This window comes from Danio aesculapii, chromosome 10, assembly GCF_903798145.1.
Source record: "Danio aesculapii chromosome 10, fDanAes4.1, whole genome shotgun sequence".
NCBI classification, from domain to species: Eukaryota; Metazoa; Chordata; class Actinopteri; order Cypriniformes; family Danionidae; genus Danio; species Danio aesculapii.
Genome location: NC_079444.1, coordinates 10,894,200 through 10,910,604, shown reverse-complemented (window position 1 = coordinate 10,910,604; position 16,405 = coordinate 10,894,200). Strand labels below are relative to the sequence as shown.

At 34.9% G+C, this 16,405-nt stretch overlaps 1 protein-coding gene across 3 annotated transcripts in view; it reads left to right on the top strand.

Annotated features, from left to right (window-relative positions):
• The window catches only part of strbp (spermatid perinuclear RNA binding protein), a 175,996-nt gene that overhangs the window by 35,573 nt on the left and 124,018 nt on the right, over window positions 1–16,405 (top strand). For all 3 annotated transcript variants that reach the window (XM_056466445.1, XM_056466442.1, XM_056466444.1), the window contains exon 2: window positions 12,748–12,819. The gene's annotated coding sequence lies outside the window, so the exon portion shown is untranslated. The remainder of the gene's footprint in view (window positions 1–12,747; window positions 12,820–16,405) is intronic.

Sequence of the window (16,405 nt, the reverse complement as noted above, 5' to 3'; positions counted from 1 at the left end):
ATCAAGGTTTTAAAACCACCATCGTTTTCTTTACGCGTTTTTCACAACTATTTTTAATTAGTTTTTTAGGACAATAGTATCTCCAACAGAAAAGGAACTTCTACAACAAAAGCTGCTGGGGCAAAATATTTTAGATGTTTCCTAAATTAAAATGTTTTGTGTTTAATAGGGGGAAAAGACATTTTAAAAGAACTTAATTTAGAGCAGTAAACACAATACTGTGAAACCATGATATTTTTATCCAAGGTTATTATACTGTCAGAATCTTAGACCGGCACATGACTAGTTGTGCGGCCCTGTTGTATATGACTTTGCTTTTGAAATTCATTTGCATTCGTTTGAAATTAATTTATTTAAAAAAACATTTTTTTTAACCAAATTAAGCATATTTATAATTTTGCTTGAGGTTTGTAATGAATTCTTAATAGTTAATGCCACTATTATTTCTGTCTACTTTGTAATATTTTTCATTATTTTTATTTTTGGAATGAAGTGTTTGTTATGGGGAAAGACTGCACATTACTATGTTCGTAAATAAACGCAACCAGTACGCTATTTTACAAATTGAGTTACTAACGTTTTGTGTCTCATGGATCGATTATTTGTCTTTTTTTAAAGCATAAAGCGCCATCTAGAGGTAAAAACTAAGCTCAGATTTGATTCAAGAGACAATCATAAAATTTCCAAATCAATGCAGATTAATTTTTTGTTTCGCAATGAATCAATTTGTCTTTACTCCTATAAATTATGAAGTTGTCAGTTTTTTTTTCCCTTGCAAAAATGTATCTAAGAGTGCTTTCACATCTGTGGTTCAGTTCATTTGGTCCGGACCAAGGGCAACAAAAGACACATTGTAGCATTTTTCTGCCATTTTTGGGTCCTTTTCACACCACACTGATTGCTTTGGTCTGAACCAGTTGAAAAGAACCAAAATGCAGTCATGTGACAAAATCCACATCACTCATTGGTCAGATGTTATTAAACATATTTCCTAAACTGCTGTTCGATTGGTCAGAATTCACGTGCGGGAAAATGTCAATGGAACTCCGACAAGTAAACAAACCGGCAGACACAAAATGCCCCTTTTAACTATGGAGGGACGGCTGCACTGGCTGATTGTATCCCTGATCATATATATAGTTTGTATACATTACACAAACCATACATTTCGAGAATGAATCACGACTGCGGCTGGAAAACAATGTTTTAATGCACTGCAAACAGCGAAGGCGCATCGCAAGTCACTTCAGGAGCAGGATATATATATATAAATTAATTTAGCTAAACTGTGACATGGTCATCCGGAAATATTACCAACAATCCATCAGGTAATGTTTTTCCCTCTCTATCTCTCTATCTCTCTCTCTCTCTCTTTCTATCTATCTATCTATCTATCTATCTATCTATCTATCTATCTATCTATCTATCTATCTATCTATCTATCTATCTATCTATCTATCTCTCTCTATCTCTCTCACACTCTCACTCTCACTTTCATTCTCATTCTCATTCTCATTCTCATTCTGATTCTCATTCTCATTCTCATTCTCTCTCTCTCTCTCTCTCTCTCTCTTCTCTCTCTCTCTCTCTCTCTCTCTCTCTCTCTCTCTCTCTGTTTAAAATTGTTGGTAAAGCGCTGTCAACAAATATTTTTCCTCCACACCTTCCTCCACACCTCTTCATGGTGGTCTCAGTACGCTTTTTTGGTCCGCTTTTGGTGCACACTCAAGTGCGATTGCTACATTCAGACCTGCCCAAAAAGAACCGCACCAAGAGGGAAAACAAACTCTAGTGCGATTCAACCAGACTATAAGGCAGGTGTGAAAACACCCTAAGTGTCTTAAGCTCAACCTCATTTTATTTCTAATCATACAGTAGACATGATAGAGTGTAGTTGACATGCTATCACAGCAGATCTTTATTTGTGCAAGTTATGGAGGAATCGTGCCCCTTTTTGGGCTCCTTTTTAGCATTTTGTTGCTTAATACGTTTCGGTGCATCACTAAAAGCAAAAAGAGCTAAGAGCACAACCACAAAAGAGAGCTTCTGAAATCTCGATGTGATGTTCTTTATGTGCTGGCATTAGCTATTTTTAGGCTTTTTATTTGTATTTTCCTTCTTTATCTCTGAGCTTATTCCTGTGTCTGTGTTCAGATGCAGTCATGAGCTCTCTGAGGAGAACATCTGGACGTCTAAGCCTGGCGCTGTTAATTAGAGCTCTGCTGTCTCTCACTCACTTCACACTGACATGCCTTGAAAGGCTTTATGGATTTTCACGGTCATTTGAATTTACACAGAGAAGAGTCTGTTCAGTCCAATTCATAAACTCATTAAAATTCTGAAAAGGCAGAAATAAAACCAATTCTGGCCAAAAACGAATATGCGCTTGTTGTGTTCTTCGTGAGACTGTTGTAGTGTGTCCAAAATGTTGTTGGCGTTGATGTTTACTAGACTTTGGTTTTGAATTCACGCATCATGTATTTTGTACTAATGGATGAATCTCACGAAATCTGTCAAGAGCGAATCCATGTCATATAATTTAAAATCAATAGAGATGAATAAAATAGATTGTGATTAAATGAGAAATGAATGGGGCCGGTTGGTGTGACCAAAACTTTATATTGCAAATATTATTCAAAATTGTACTGACATACAGTATTATATTGCAGGATATGACAGTATTTATCGATTGTCTTTCGTTTTATTTATTTATTTATGTATTTATTTATTTTCATACGGGATCTGGTGTTAACATTTTCTACTGATTGTGAGAGGTAACACCAGAATGATGAGTGAATATTGAAAAAACAACAACTGTCAAGTCTTATTGTCTGTCTATTACTCTGTCTATCTGTTAATTCAATTCAATTCAATTCAATTCAATTCAATTCAATTCAATTCAATTCAATTCAATTCAATTCACCTTTATTTGTATAGCGCTTATACAATGTAGATTGTGTCAAAGCAGCTTCACATAAAAGGTCACAGTAAATAGGAACAGTGTAGTTTAATCTGGCTGTTCCTCTAGTATCTGTCTGTCCTTTTTAGTATCCATTGCTCTGTCTGTCTACCTGTCCCTCTGTCCATCCATCCATCCATCCATCCATCCATCCATCTGTATGTCTGTTGCTCTGTGCCACTATCAATTTATCTGTCTGTCTGTCTAGCATCTTTCTATTGCTCTGTCTATTTGTTAATCTGGCTGTCCCTCTAGTGTCCGTCTGTCTTTCTAGCACCTGTCTATTGCTCTGTGTATCTGGCTGTCCCTCTAGTCTGTCAAAAAGCAGAAAGTGAATGCCTTTGTGTTCTTTGCTTGACTGTTGTAGTGTGTCCAAAATGTGTTCGCATCAGTGTTTAGTATCTGTCTATTGCTCTTTGTCTGTTAATCTGCCTGACCCTCTAGTATCCATCCATCCAGTATGTCTATCTATTATCCATCCGTCCGTCCATCCATCCATCCATCCATTCATCCATCCATCAAGTATGTCTATCTATCAGTATATCCATCTATCCATCCATCCATCCATCCATCCACTGTCCATACATCCATCCATCCACTATGTCTATCCATCCATCCATCCATCCATCCATCTATCCATCCATCCATCCATCATGTCTATCAGTCTATCCATCCTTCCTTCCTTCCTTCCTAATCTGCGCTAGTGCTCTAATCGTCCATCCGTCGAATACATCCATCCAGCCATCCATCCCAATCTGGATTAATGGTCTAACCATTCATCCGTCGAATCCATCCATCTATTCATCCATCCCAATCTGGGCTAATGCTCTAACCATCCATCCATCGAATACATCCATCCATCCATCCATTCCTATCTGGGCTAATGCTCTAACCATCCATCCATCAAATACATCCATCCATCCATCCATTCTAATCTGGGCTAATGCTCTAACCATCCATCCATTGAATACAACCATCCATTCTAATCTGGGCTAATGCTCTAACCATCCATCCATTGAATACAACCATCCATTCTAATCTGGGCTAATGCTCTACCCATCCATCCGTCAAATACGTCCGTCCATCCATCCATCCATCCATCCTAATCTGGGCTAATGCTCTATTCATCCATCCGTTGAATACAACCATCCATCCATCATAACCATCCACCCTGTCCGTCTGTCAGTTCGTCCATCCATCCATCATGTCATCCGTCTATTCCGTCCGTCCATCCTTCCATCCTTCCTTCCTTCCTAATCTGGGCTAATGCTCTAACCATTCATCCATGGATTCCATCCATCCATCCTGTCCTTTTATCCAGTTCATCTCCTCAGTCCATCCATTCCATCCATCCGTATGTCCGTCTGTTTGTCCATCCATCCGTCCAGAATAATCTAGGCTATTTCTTTTAACTACCTGCTGGAAGAAATAAGGCTAATTAGCGGAAAATGGTCATTTCATGGGGATGGATTTAGATGTTAATTTGCTGCTCAATTACTTCATTTCAACATTTTGCTGCAAATCCTTTAAAATTCCTCCATAAAGCATGTTAAATAATGCTGATGAAACAGCATTTCTTGAGAGCTAAAGGGCACTGGTACTTCATAATAATGGCATCTCTGACCTTTACTGCTGCTGACAAGAGAAAATTAGGGATCGGCCAGCAGATTCCTCTTGATATTCTTGTAAGAGAGTTTGCAGTCAGACTGGTTTGTCTGTTGGCATTCAGTTGCTGGAAACTCATTCTTTGGAATGCTGAAGGTTTCAGTTTACTTTTTACAAAGATCTGACACAACACGTTTAAAAGGGCGTTAACTTTTTTCTTCCCCAGAAAGAACATTATCTGACAAGGAACAAGTTTGTCCTGAAAAAGCTGTCACGAGCAAGAAAACAATCAGACAAATGCAGTTTTCTGTTTTCCATACATGCCGTCTGGGCTTTGTGGCTCAATGACAAAACATGCCATTTTATAATGTCCAATCTCCAAGCTTAAGTAGGCGTCTGTAGATTATATCGGCTTTTACCAATTAGAATTTATAGCGCAGGCAGTGTCTGCTTGACATGTATCCCACAGTGGAGCTATTCTCATCTGGAAAGCGACCTTTTCTCTAGTATTCAGTGTGGAGCGGTGTGTGGGAGACGTTGTCTGAGAGCGCTAATTGAATTTCACTTTCCATCATCACCACATGATCTTCTTTACTGACAATCCCGCATGGCTCATTGCATATGTGTGGAGTGAGACCGATTTAGATGCAGGAATAACACTCCTTATTGTGAGAAAATATTTGGACTCATTTTTAGTAAATTGCCAGAGATGCTGGGATTGCTTTCATACCATTAGAGCTTATTTATTATCAACGCTTTATTTATACACATTATTTCCATGGCTTTTTCATAGACTGTGATGAATCCATTCGAGAGTGGAAGGATGGTGGTATTATGTAAAGTTGACAGTAATATGCTATATTTGTATTATAAATATATATTACAAATAACGTAAATATATATATATATATATATAATATATAATCTATATATATATATACATTTGAATTTTATTATTGGAAATCACTGTTCAGATGTACCCTAATCTATGTGTCAATTGCTGCCATTAATAACAATTAAAAATGTACACTTAAGGCTTAGTACAAAATGTTTTTTTTTTACAAAACGTGATATCCGCCAGACCAGTTTCTTTACAAAGTGCGATATAAGGAGCCTCCACTCTTGTTACAGAAACAAGACTGTTGACGTCTTAAATAAGAATGCCAAATAACCAACATTTCTCAAAATGGATCTTGTTTTGTCGAACTGTTGTATAAATGCAATATCACACGAGCAGTGTAATATGACTGTATATGTCACTGGTGGGACACTTAGGCACTTGGCCTGCGTCCTCCAGCCAAAGCACACCTCTCACCAGTGAAATGATTCAGATGACGCTCTCTGACGTTGAAGAAATATGAACAGTGCTCTGATTTATAGCTGGGCACCGCAGACAGCCACCGACTTGGGCACCGGTGTGTATTCCCTGAACATGGAGCTTTGTGGCACAGCGCATATGGTGTGCAACCGCCTTTTACGATGGTCTTGCTGCAGACAGTAACAACCCTTTTTGCATCCTTGTTGAAACTCACACTGGTAGCGATGGAAGATTTATGTTAACTTGGCAAGCTGAACGCATTCTGTACTGTACAGGAGACATGAAGGAGATTGATTGACAGTAGTCTACAGCCGATCAGGATGCAGAACACAATGCGATGTAAAAAAAATAAAATAAAATAATAATAATTAATAAATAAATGAATAAATAAAAAAAACCTGTGAGACCATGAAAGGTGAACCAAGTTAAAGTGAGGGATGACTGTTTATGTGTTAATTTAACAAACAATGACACGTGAAAATATGGCTAATTTATTTTTCAATAATTTAATTCCCTGTTTTGTGTATTTCTAAAGCTTTATTAGTTTGTAATCTTAGCAGAAAGCAATTAAAACAAGCGCTCTGGCCTTCATCTCCATGAGGTACCCATTATTCACTTCTGACTTCACATTTGTTTTGCTGGATAATTGAGTGTGCAGCACTTTGTATCATAGCAGCTCACGTAAGAGTGTAATTATTGATGTTTGAATTAGAGCTCTGTGCATTGATCACACTTCTGCTAATGCCTCTATTTTAGAGCAGTTTGATCAATGTGACACGAGGACTTGTTGAAACACTCACTTCACGTCAATGCAGTCTATAGAACAACTGTACTTTGCTTCTATACATCTTCTCAGTATTTAGAAATAAATGATGTTACATTGTCATTGTTTTTCATGTGTCTTATAAGGTCTTATGCAGCTCACTGTAGTATTGATCGATCAGCATGTACTTGTATTGATGTCTGAATATAAACATTTATAGCTGTAAAATTCAAGTTTCATCTTCATTCCTTTGCTACCTTCCATTTCTCTTTTTCACTCTTCTTTTTTACTTTATTTTCTTTGTTTTTTCATTTTTTGCTGTATTTTCTTACTTGATCCTCCTCCCTTCCTTGACCTTCCTTTTTTCATTCTTCCTTTCCTTCAAGTTAATTTTCCTTTTTTAATCCTCATTTAGTATTTCCTTCTTATATTTCTCACTTTGAAAGTTTGCACTCACTGTATTTCTTAACCTTCTTTCTTTCTGTTCTTTCTTCCTTTACTTCTGTACTGTAATTTTTCTTTTCTTTATTTTTGGTTGTTTCTTTTTTAATACTTCTTTTTTATTTTACTATTTCTTTCCTTCTTTTCTACCTCATATATTTTTTTCTTCCTTTTTATTACAACTTTTTTTAACTTTGTTCTTTTCTTAATTTACCTTCCCACCTTCCTTCATCAAGTTATTTTTCCCTCCTTTCGTTACTGTCTATACTTTACTTTTTTATTTTCCTCCCTCCCTTCTACCCCTTCTTTCCTTCCTTCCTTCCTTCCTTCCCTTTACTTCTGTACTGTAATTTTTCTTTTCTATTTTAATTTGGTTGTTCCTTTTTACTACTACCTTTATTGACATTTTCTTTCCTTCCCTTTAACCTTATTTATTTTCCTTCCTTTTTATTCTATATTTTTAACTTTGTTTAACTTATTTTAACTTCTTAAATTCTTTCCTCAAGTATTTTTTCCCTCCTTTTATCACTGTCTATACTGTACTTTCTTATTTTTTCCCTCCCTTCCCACTTCTTTCTATCCTTCTCTGCCTCCTTCCTTCCTTCCTTTCTATTTCTATACTGTATTAATTTTTCTTTTTTTTATCTGGTTCCTTTTTTACTACTTTCTTTCTTTGTTTTCTTTTCTTCCTTTCTATCTCATATATTTTTCCTTTCCTTTTATTCTATCTTTTTTTTACTTTGTTCTTTTCTTAATTTACCTTCCCCCCTTAAGTTATTTTTCCCTCCGTTTATCAGTGTCTACCTTTTTATTGTCTTTCCTTCCTTTCTTGTCTTCCTTCCTTCCTTCCTTGCTTTCTTCCTTCCTTCCTTGCTTTGTTTTCCTACTTTACCATTTCTTCATGCCTCTTGCTTTGCTTTTCTTCACACTTGCTGTTTTTTACTTATTTGAACTTTTCTTCCTTGGATAAAAAGAAATAAATTATGCAATAAAAATAAATAAAAAAGAAATAGAAATACTTAAAGAAAATATAACTATATAGCTAGAAAAATTAAAATATAAAACATAAAAATAGCTATACAATGTAGAAAACTTAGCTATAGAGACCTGTTGTTTTTTTTCAGTGTTTTGTCAATACCTTGTGCTTCATTTGCTCCATTTTTGTGCTTAATTTCATTCATGCTTATTTTCATTCCTCTTATTTATCATTTCCCATTTGTTTTCTTCATCCCACTTTTGTCACCCCTTCATGAATCCTTGCTTTCTTCCCTTTCCTCCAATACTGTCTACCCTTCATCCATTTTCTTTATCATTTTCTCCCCTTACTTTCTTATTTTATTCACCATATCTTCACATTACTCCTTTCCTCGCTTTCTACTTTCCTTTTGCTTTTCTTTTATTTATTTTCTCATTCCTACAGTTAAGTGACCTAAAAACCACCCAGTTTTTCAGTCATGATAAACCGATGGCGTACCCTCATGAATGCAGTCACTGCCAGATTAATTTTTCAATTGGAAAGATTAAAGATGGCCCATTATTGCTCGTCTCCTGGCAAAAAAACTGTTTTCATTACCTTATTTATCATCAAACAATCAGACGTGCCGCTCCGCCAGTCGCTGCAGTGATATTTAAGCTCATATGGAAACCTTGTGCCACTTCCACAACAGTCTTGGCAAGATGCCCATCAACGGAGGTGTAGCATGAACACACGGTCGGTCAGTTTCAAGAGTGCTCAGACGCTGCGGTCGAGTGCCCACTAGAGACTGAATTATAATTTTGGAATTGGAGAGAAAGAGCTGCGTTTAACAGTGATTGTTTTTTCATCCGCATTGTGCTCCCAAGACTAATAAACAGTCGATTTGTATGAGCTACAACTGCTTTTATTTTTCCTGCGCGCACTTGATCCTTGACTCCGGCATTGTCTGGCTTTCAGAAGAGCTCGCTGACTGCTTGCATCGGGTCAATTGAAAATGTAATATAATTTCCTTATCTGGACTATTTGACGGCTGAGATAAAAGTGCACTTAAAATTCCAGTCTCCTGTTTTGGATTCAGATAAGGGCTTTTAAATGGAAAAACTGTGGGTAGGGTATGCCTTTTGATTATAATATTTTTGAATTTACTTTTTTTAAAGATATATTTATCAATTAACCTTCTGAAATGATTTCAGAAGCCTTCAAGATAACGAGGCATTTAGTTTATTTGTTTATTGATTGGTTGGCTGATTGTTTCTGCTTGTTTACAGAAAGTTTTAAGTTAGGGCTACACAATAATTAAAAAAAGGAAAATACATAGCTTTTTTTCTTCTCTCTATGACGTGCTGTTGCCCTTGGGTCTTTTTCGACATCGAATTATTGACACAGTTTTTAGGTCTGTTGTTTTAATAAACGTATCGCTATTTAGCAATTAATTATGACTTATTGTGGACAAATATATGTTTCTTATGTATAATTAAATGCACACACATTCATATGTGTATATACTTTAAAATATTTACACATGTGCGAATATTTATATATAATTTTTTGTTATATATCAATATTTAATATATAAAACATTTTCTATACCTGTATTCATTCATTTCTTTTCGGCTTAGTCCTTTTATTAATCAGGGGTTGCCACAGCGGAATGAACCGCCAACTTATCCAGTACATATTTTACGCAACGGATGCCTTTCCAGCTGCAACCCAATACTGGGAAACACCCAAACACTCTTGCACACACTCACATACACTACGTCAAATTTAGCTTATTTAATTCACCTGTACCGCATGTCTTTGGACTGTGGGGGGAAACTGCAGCACCCGGAGGAAACCCACGCAACTACGGAGAGAACATGCAAACTCCACACTGAAATGTCAACTGACCCAGCTGAGGCTCGAACCAGCGACCTTCTTGCTGTGAGGCGATCGTGCTATCCACTGCATCACCATGATGCCTCAAATATTTGTATATGTATTATTATTTATATATAATTTAATGCCATGTATAAATAAAAATTGGTTCATTCTGCTTTGGCGGACTTTTATTTTGCGATTATATGCGATCAGTAGCAATTAATCGTTTACTAAATAAATGTATTACAGCTACTGTGTAAATATAGTTTTGTGTATCTGTAGTTTATCATTTTTGTATAAAACCGTATAAAAACTGTATAAAATTGCCAACCTAAAATAAAGAATAAATAATAATCAACAGATAAAGTTGGCAATTTTATATATACGTCGGTTATTTTAATATTTGTACTGCTGTTTAACAATTATTCGTGACTACGTGTACAAAATAGTACTGTGTTTATATTTATTACCTATATATGTAAATGCACACACATACGTACAAGTATATACTTCAAAATGTTTTAATATTTATATATAATTTTATGCCATATATAAATAAATAAAAACTGATACATTCTGCTGTGGCGCACTTTTATTTTGTATGCATTAAGTAGTGATTAATCGTTTAAAGGCACTAAATAAATGTATAATAACTACTATATAAATGTAGTTTTAATGTATTTGTATTTTATTTGTTAAGTTATTTACGTCTGTTGTTTTAATAAACATATTGCCGTTTAACGATTAATTGCGACTAATTGTGTACAAAATAGTATTGTTTATATTTCTTATGTATATATATATATATATATATATATATATATATATATATTATATATATATATATATATATATATATATATATATATATATATATATAAATGCACACACGTACGTAAATATACATGTGTATTAATATTTATATATAACTTTGTCATATTTAAATAAATAAATTGGTTCATTATGCTGTGGCGGACTTTTATTTTGTATGCTATCAGTAGTGATAAAGTGTTTAACTTAAAATAAAAATTGGCTGTTTTATATTTATCTGTCTGTTGTCAGTCTGTTGTTTTAATAAAATTTACTGATTAATCGTGTAAAAAATAGTACTTTGTTTATATTTATTACGTATATATAATTCATTCTGTTGTACTTTTATTTTGTATGCAATAAGTAGTGATTAATCATTTACGGCACTAAATAAATTTATTATAACTACTGTGTAAATATAATTTTAGTGTTTTTTTATTTTATATTTTATTTTTTGTTTTAAATTGGCAATTAAATTTTTAGGTCTGTTTTAATAAACATAGTGCTGTTTAAAGATTAATAGCGAGTAATTGTGTACAAAATAGTATTGTTTATATTATATCTCATTTTGTTATGTATAAATATTTTAAAATATATATAAATAAACATTTTCTATACCTGTATTTATATATATTAATGTGTGTGTATATATATATATATATATATATATATATATATATATATATATATATATATATATATATATATATATATACATATACATAATAAATATACACAGAACAAAGAATTATTATGTAAACGCAAAGTTTTATTTTGTATATGATCAGTAGCTATAAATCATTTAATAGCAGCAAAATAAATGTGTAAATGATAGTTTCAGTGTATTTGTATTTCAAGCTAAAATCGACCTTCATTTAATAAAAAAGTCAAATATGTTTATTCTAGTAAATGCTTTTTACCATGCGCTATAAAAGTATTCACTCTCTTTGGAAAAGCATTCGTAATGCTGTTATGTTTATTACAGTAAATTAAAATTCATTTCTATTACTATTGTAGAGAAAGCATAAAGTATTTAAGATTCTGATCCATACAATATGCCTGTAAAATGTCTGTAGTGCTCTTTCATTCTTGAAAGAAACAGAGCTATTGAACAAATCATTTAAGAGAATGATTCAATGACTGATAATGATGATGGTAGTCTTTGACCATGACATTTCTAGATTCACTGTGCTACACCCATAGTTTAAAGCTTAAAAAAATAAAAAATCTACAGTTTTTACTGATTTGATGGTAGTAATTGCAGCAATTCACTTTTTCATGGTTTATTGGAACCCCAGAGGCCATGTATTATGTGTATTGTGCTGTTTTGGTTAACAGCCAGTTAAACAACACTTCACAGCATCACATAATCTAATTGAAGAATTCAAGCTTGGTGCATTTACATATGCTGAAATGCACTAAAATGACTCTCAACAGATGATGACCGCCAAATGTGGTGCTTGATTTGTCAAACAGCAGGTTGTCCATTGGGAATTGATTCACCCCATGACCAGAAACATTGGATGGTGATTTTTTTTTTCTGACCACTCCAGCATTTCCAGTACTTACTGTTTACTGAGCTGGAGGGTCGTGCCATTTACAGAACACACCGGCTCAGCGTCCTCCTCCGCAGCCATCAGATCTGCTGTACTGCACCTCTTATCTGTGCTTCTCACTCCACGCCATCTGGATTACGTGTGTGTGTGTGGTGTGGTGGACGACAACCACAGGGTCAGTGCGATAAAGCTGTGGTGTTGTTCTGTTGCTGGAGCACACTGAGGGGATGGTGTTGAATGTAGAAGAAGGTCAGATCAGGAGGGATTCAGAAAGCAGTGTGGTGGTTTTAAAAGCAGCCCACATTGTGCATTCGAACACTTCAAGCATGGATGCGGAGTGATGCGCTTTACAGTCTTAAATTTGTGTTTCGTGTTTCTGTGTTTTGTGTTTCTCTTAATCAGTAATCACTGCATTATTATATTGTGAGTGAATTAAAAACTTTTGTTCTTTTTCTCCAGGTCCAGATTCATCAGCTTCTGTCCTCTTCGATCAGGTGCTGGAGAGTCTCAGGGAGAACTGACGAACTGACGGTACGTGACCTCTCTCTCTTTTTCTTGAACAACACTGTCCCGAGTGGGTCAGGCTGGGGTCAGGTACATAAATCAGACTTACTCAAGACCACCGGCCCATTCTCGGGTCTGTTCACTCATGTTTATTTTCAGCTCAGGCTTTATGGCTGTGTAGCTCGCAGAAACTCTTCCCTCACTGCTTATTTTAGGAGTAATTAGTGCAGGGTGGTCTGGATGCATTTCAAGTTTTGCAGTCTTACAGTAGTTGGTGTGAATGTATTTGCCCCCACAACGTCTTTTGTCTGTTGATCATACACATGCAGAAATGCTCGGTTTACACCATTAACTATGCATATGAGCATTTGGACAGTTTTCCAATTTGAATTGGAGGAGGTTTGTAGGTTTACAGGCTTGTTTTCATGCACCACTTTAGAGATGTTGAGTTAAACTGAAACTCTTGCTGCATTTGTTTGAGGAGATAGTTGATCTAAAAATGAAAATTTTTTTTTTTTTTGTCATTTTTTGAATATGTGTGTGTGTGTTTGTGTAAGTCATATGTTTTGAATAACAAATGGGAATATATTCTAATTTCTTTTTAATCCAAAGGTATATCTGGATGGCAGGACTGCATAGTTAATTGAAATAAAACTGAAAGTGTGATATGACTTGGTATATTTATCACGTTGCAAACATTTACAGACGAGCGACTCATGAAAGGATGTTAAATGTGCTCTGCATGGACTTCATGTCGGAGTTGTAGTTGTAGTAGTATTATTAGTAGTAGTAGTAGTAGTAATAATAATACTAATAAACTTGGCATTTTTATTTAATTTAATAGTATTATATATATATATATATATGAAAGTAATATGTTTTTTTTTTGTAGTTTATATTGTTTTACTGGGGGCGGCACGGTTGTTCAGTAGTTAGCACTGTCACCTCGCAGCAAGAACGTCGCTGGTTGAGTCAGTTGGCATTTCTGTGTGGAGTTTGAATTTTCTCCCTGTGTTCTCATGGGTTTCCTCTGTGCTCCGGTTTCCCCCACAGTCTATAGGTGAATTGAATAAACTACATTGGGCATAGTGTATGTGTGTGAATGCAAGAGTGTATGGGTGTTTCCCAATACTGTGTAGCAGCTGGAAGGGCATCCGCTGTGTAAAACATATGCTGGAATAGTTGGCGGTTCATTCCACTGTAGTAAATCCCTGATAAATAAGGGACTAAATGATTATTGTTTTACTATTATTATTACATTAAAGTCCTTTTTATTTTATATCGAAATATTATAGTATATGGTATAAATAATAATTATTATGTTATTAATCATCATAATTAGTAAAATAATTATAAATAACAAATTATATGTGTATTATTATTATTATTATTATTATAATTATTATTATTATTATTTGTATTTGTTTATTCATTTTTTCCCAATACTGGGTTCTGGCTGGAAGAACATATGCCAGAATTGTTCCGCCGAAGAAAAATGAATGAATGTTTATAATGAATATGTATATATATATATATATATATATATATATATATATATATATATATATATATATATATATATATATATATATATATATATATATATATATATATATATATAGTTTTTTTTGGTTGGTTCATTTTAAATAATAATAATAATCATCTTCATCATCATTAAGAATGCTTACATTTTAGTTACCTTTTTTTATTTTATTTTTTTACATAATATAATAAACAAAAGTTATTTCAGAACATTGCTTTTCCCCCCTCATATCCCATTTTCAGTCATAGGCTTTTTTTCAAGAAAAATTGCAGTTTTTTTTCAAAAATTTTTCCCCCAAATGCAGCCCTTACCAGATGGTGTCATTCCCTAAACAATCTCAGGACAATCTCAGCTTGTGTTCTGATGGGTTACAGATGTGGAGTCCTCGACACCTCTCATGATGTACAACTGAAGCCTGTCAGAGACCAAACATAGACTACTGGTGCAGTAATCACACACCTTCATGTCCGCTCAGGGAAGACTCATTCTCAAGCAGCCACTGATACAGCAAAGGCCAATTTATCACGGCCACTAAGTCGTAATTGCCAAGTGAAGTGCCCGGAGCAAAAATAACCAACTAATGGCCGTGGGTGGCATTGATCTCATCTTGGCCTGGGCAGAATTGCACCAATCAAACTTCTCTTACTTTGCTTTGGCTCGTTTTGGCTTTTTTTGAACAGTCGAGTGGAGTTTGAGAGCACTTGTGTTGCTCCTTTCGGACTTGGTTCAGGTAATGGAGTGTATCTCTGTTTCCGACAGAGCAAATCACTCTGGCTTCCTGTTCAAATGGTGGCTAATCAGTCTCCACTGGTTTGAGCTGTAAGAGTGAGCGAGTCGCCAGGACTAACAACTTCTCCTTCTGGCTTTTCTGTCTTGTAACGCGCGATTCATTAACTGTAGTGTGTACAAAAATATCTGTTTTGAAATGTCGTACTCCTGCCATTTAGTATTCCTTTTAAATTTTCTGCTCTAAGGCACTATAGGTCCACCCATTCTAGCCAATTGCATAAATATCACCTACTGGGGAGGCTGGTATAGGAATATTAAAGTTCCCGTAAAATGAATATACTAAATTTAGGATTTAGGTTTCAGTGTGTTAGTTTTAAGGATATCTATTAGCTAGTGTGCTCCAGAACACTGACAAAATTCACCTTTTGAAAATATAAACATAATATAAACATCCAAAGATTGTTGTTTGTCACTTCCACCTAAATCGAGCAATGTTTTTTTCACACCACCTCATAATTCCAAGTGTATCTGTCTGCGGACTCCAAGACAGGGGCGTAATATGAAGGGGCATATCTTGTAGTAAGTTAGGTATATTTGGTATATCATTATTTTCATTCATTTAGCAACTCCGTCATGCAACTTCACTCGCTGACTTCGTCATCCGTTTTGTCATGACAGTTAGCCTACTCAGCCTCACACCCCTGTGGTTGCAAATAACAGTACAATGGTGAGTGCGTCAAGTATGAAAACCTCCGCTACTCGTCGTTGTACGTTAATAAGTGTGATGTTTGGGTTTAGGTTTGGAGAAGGTGTAGATGTTAATAACTGTGATGGATGAGTTTAGGTTTGGGGAAGGTGTAGACATAAATAACCATGATGGTTGGGTTAAGGAGGGTTGGGGTAGGTGTAGTCGTTAATAACGATGATGGTTGGGGAAGACAAGCGCAAGTCATGGTAAAAACTCAGTACTGGCTCACTGTGTTTCTCTCAACACACAAATGCAGATTTGTCTGCATGGCACTGCACTTCAGCCGATAAATTTTAAATAATGTCAAAATAACCAACTTAATAACCAAAACACACTTTAATGAAAGTAAAAGCTGTCATAGAAGAAATTTCTTCCAATGGGTTATTTGCATAGCTAGTGTTTTTGAGTCAACGATCAACTTCTGGTGTAAGGTTAATGTCTTTTTTCAATTTCATAAGGTTCCTTTTACAGCATCGATGTTGTAATGTAATTAAAAAACAATCAGTTAAATAGACTTAAGCATTCATTAAGCTGTTCAAGTGTAAAACAAGATGAAAGAGCTAGCGCAGAAACTCCATTAAAATACTGGGGTG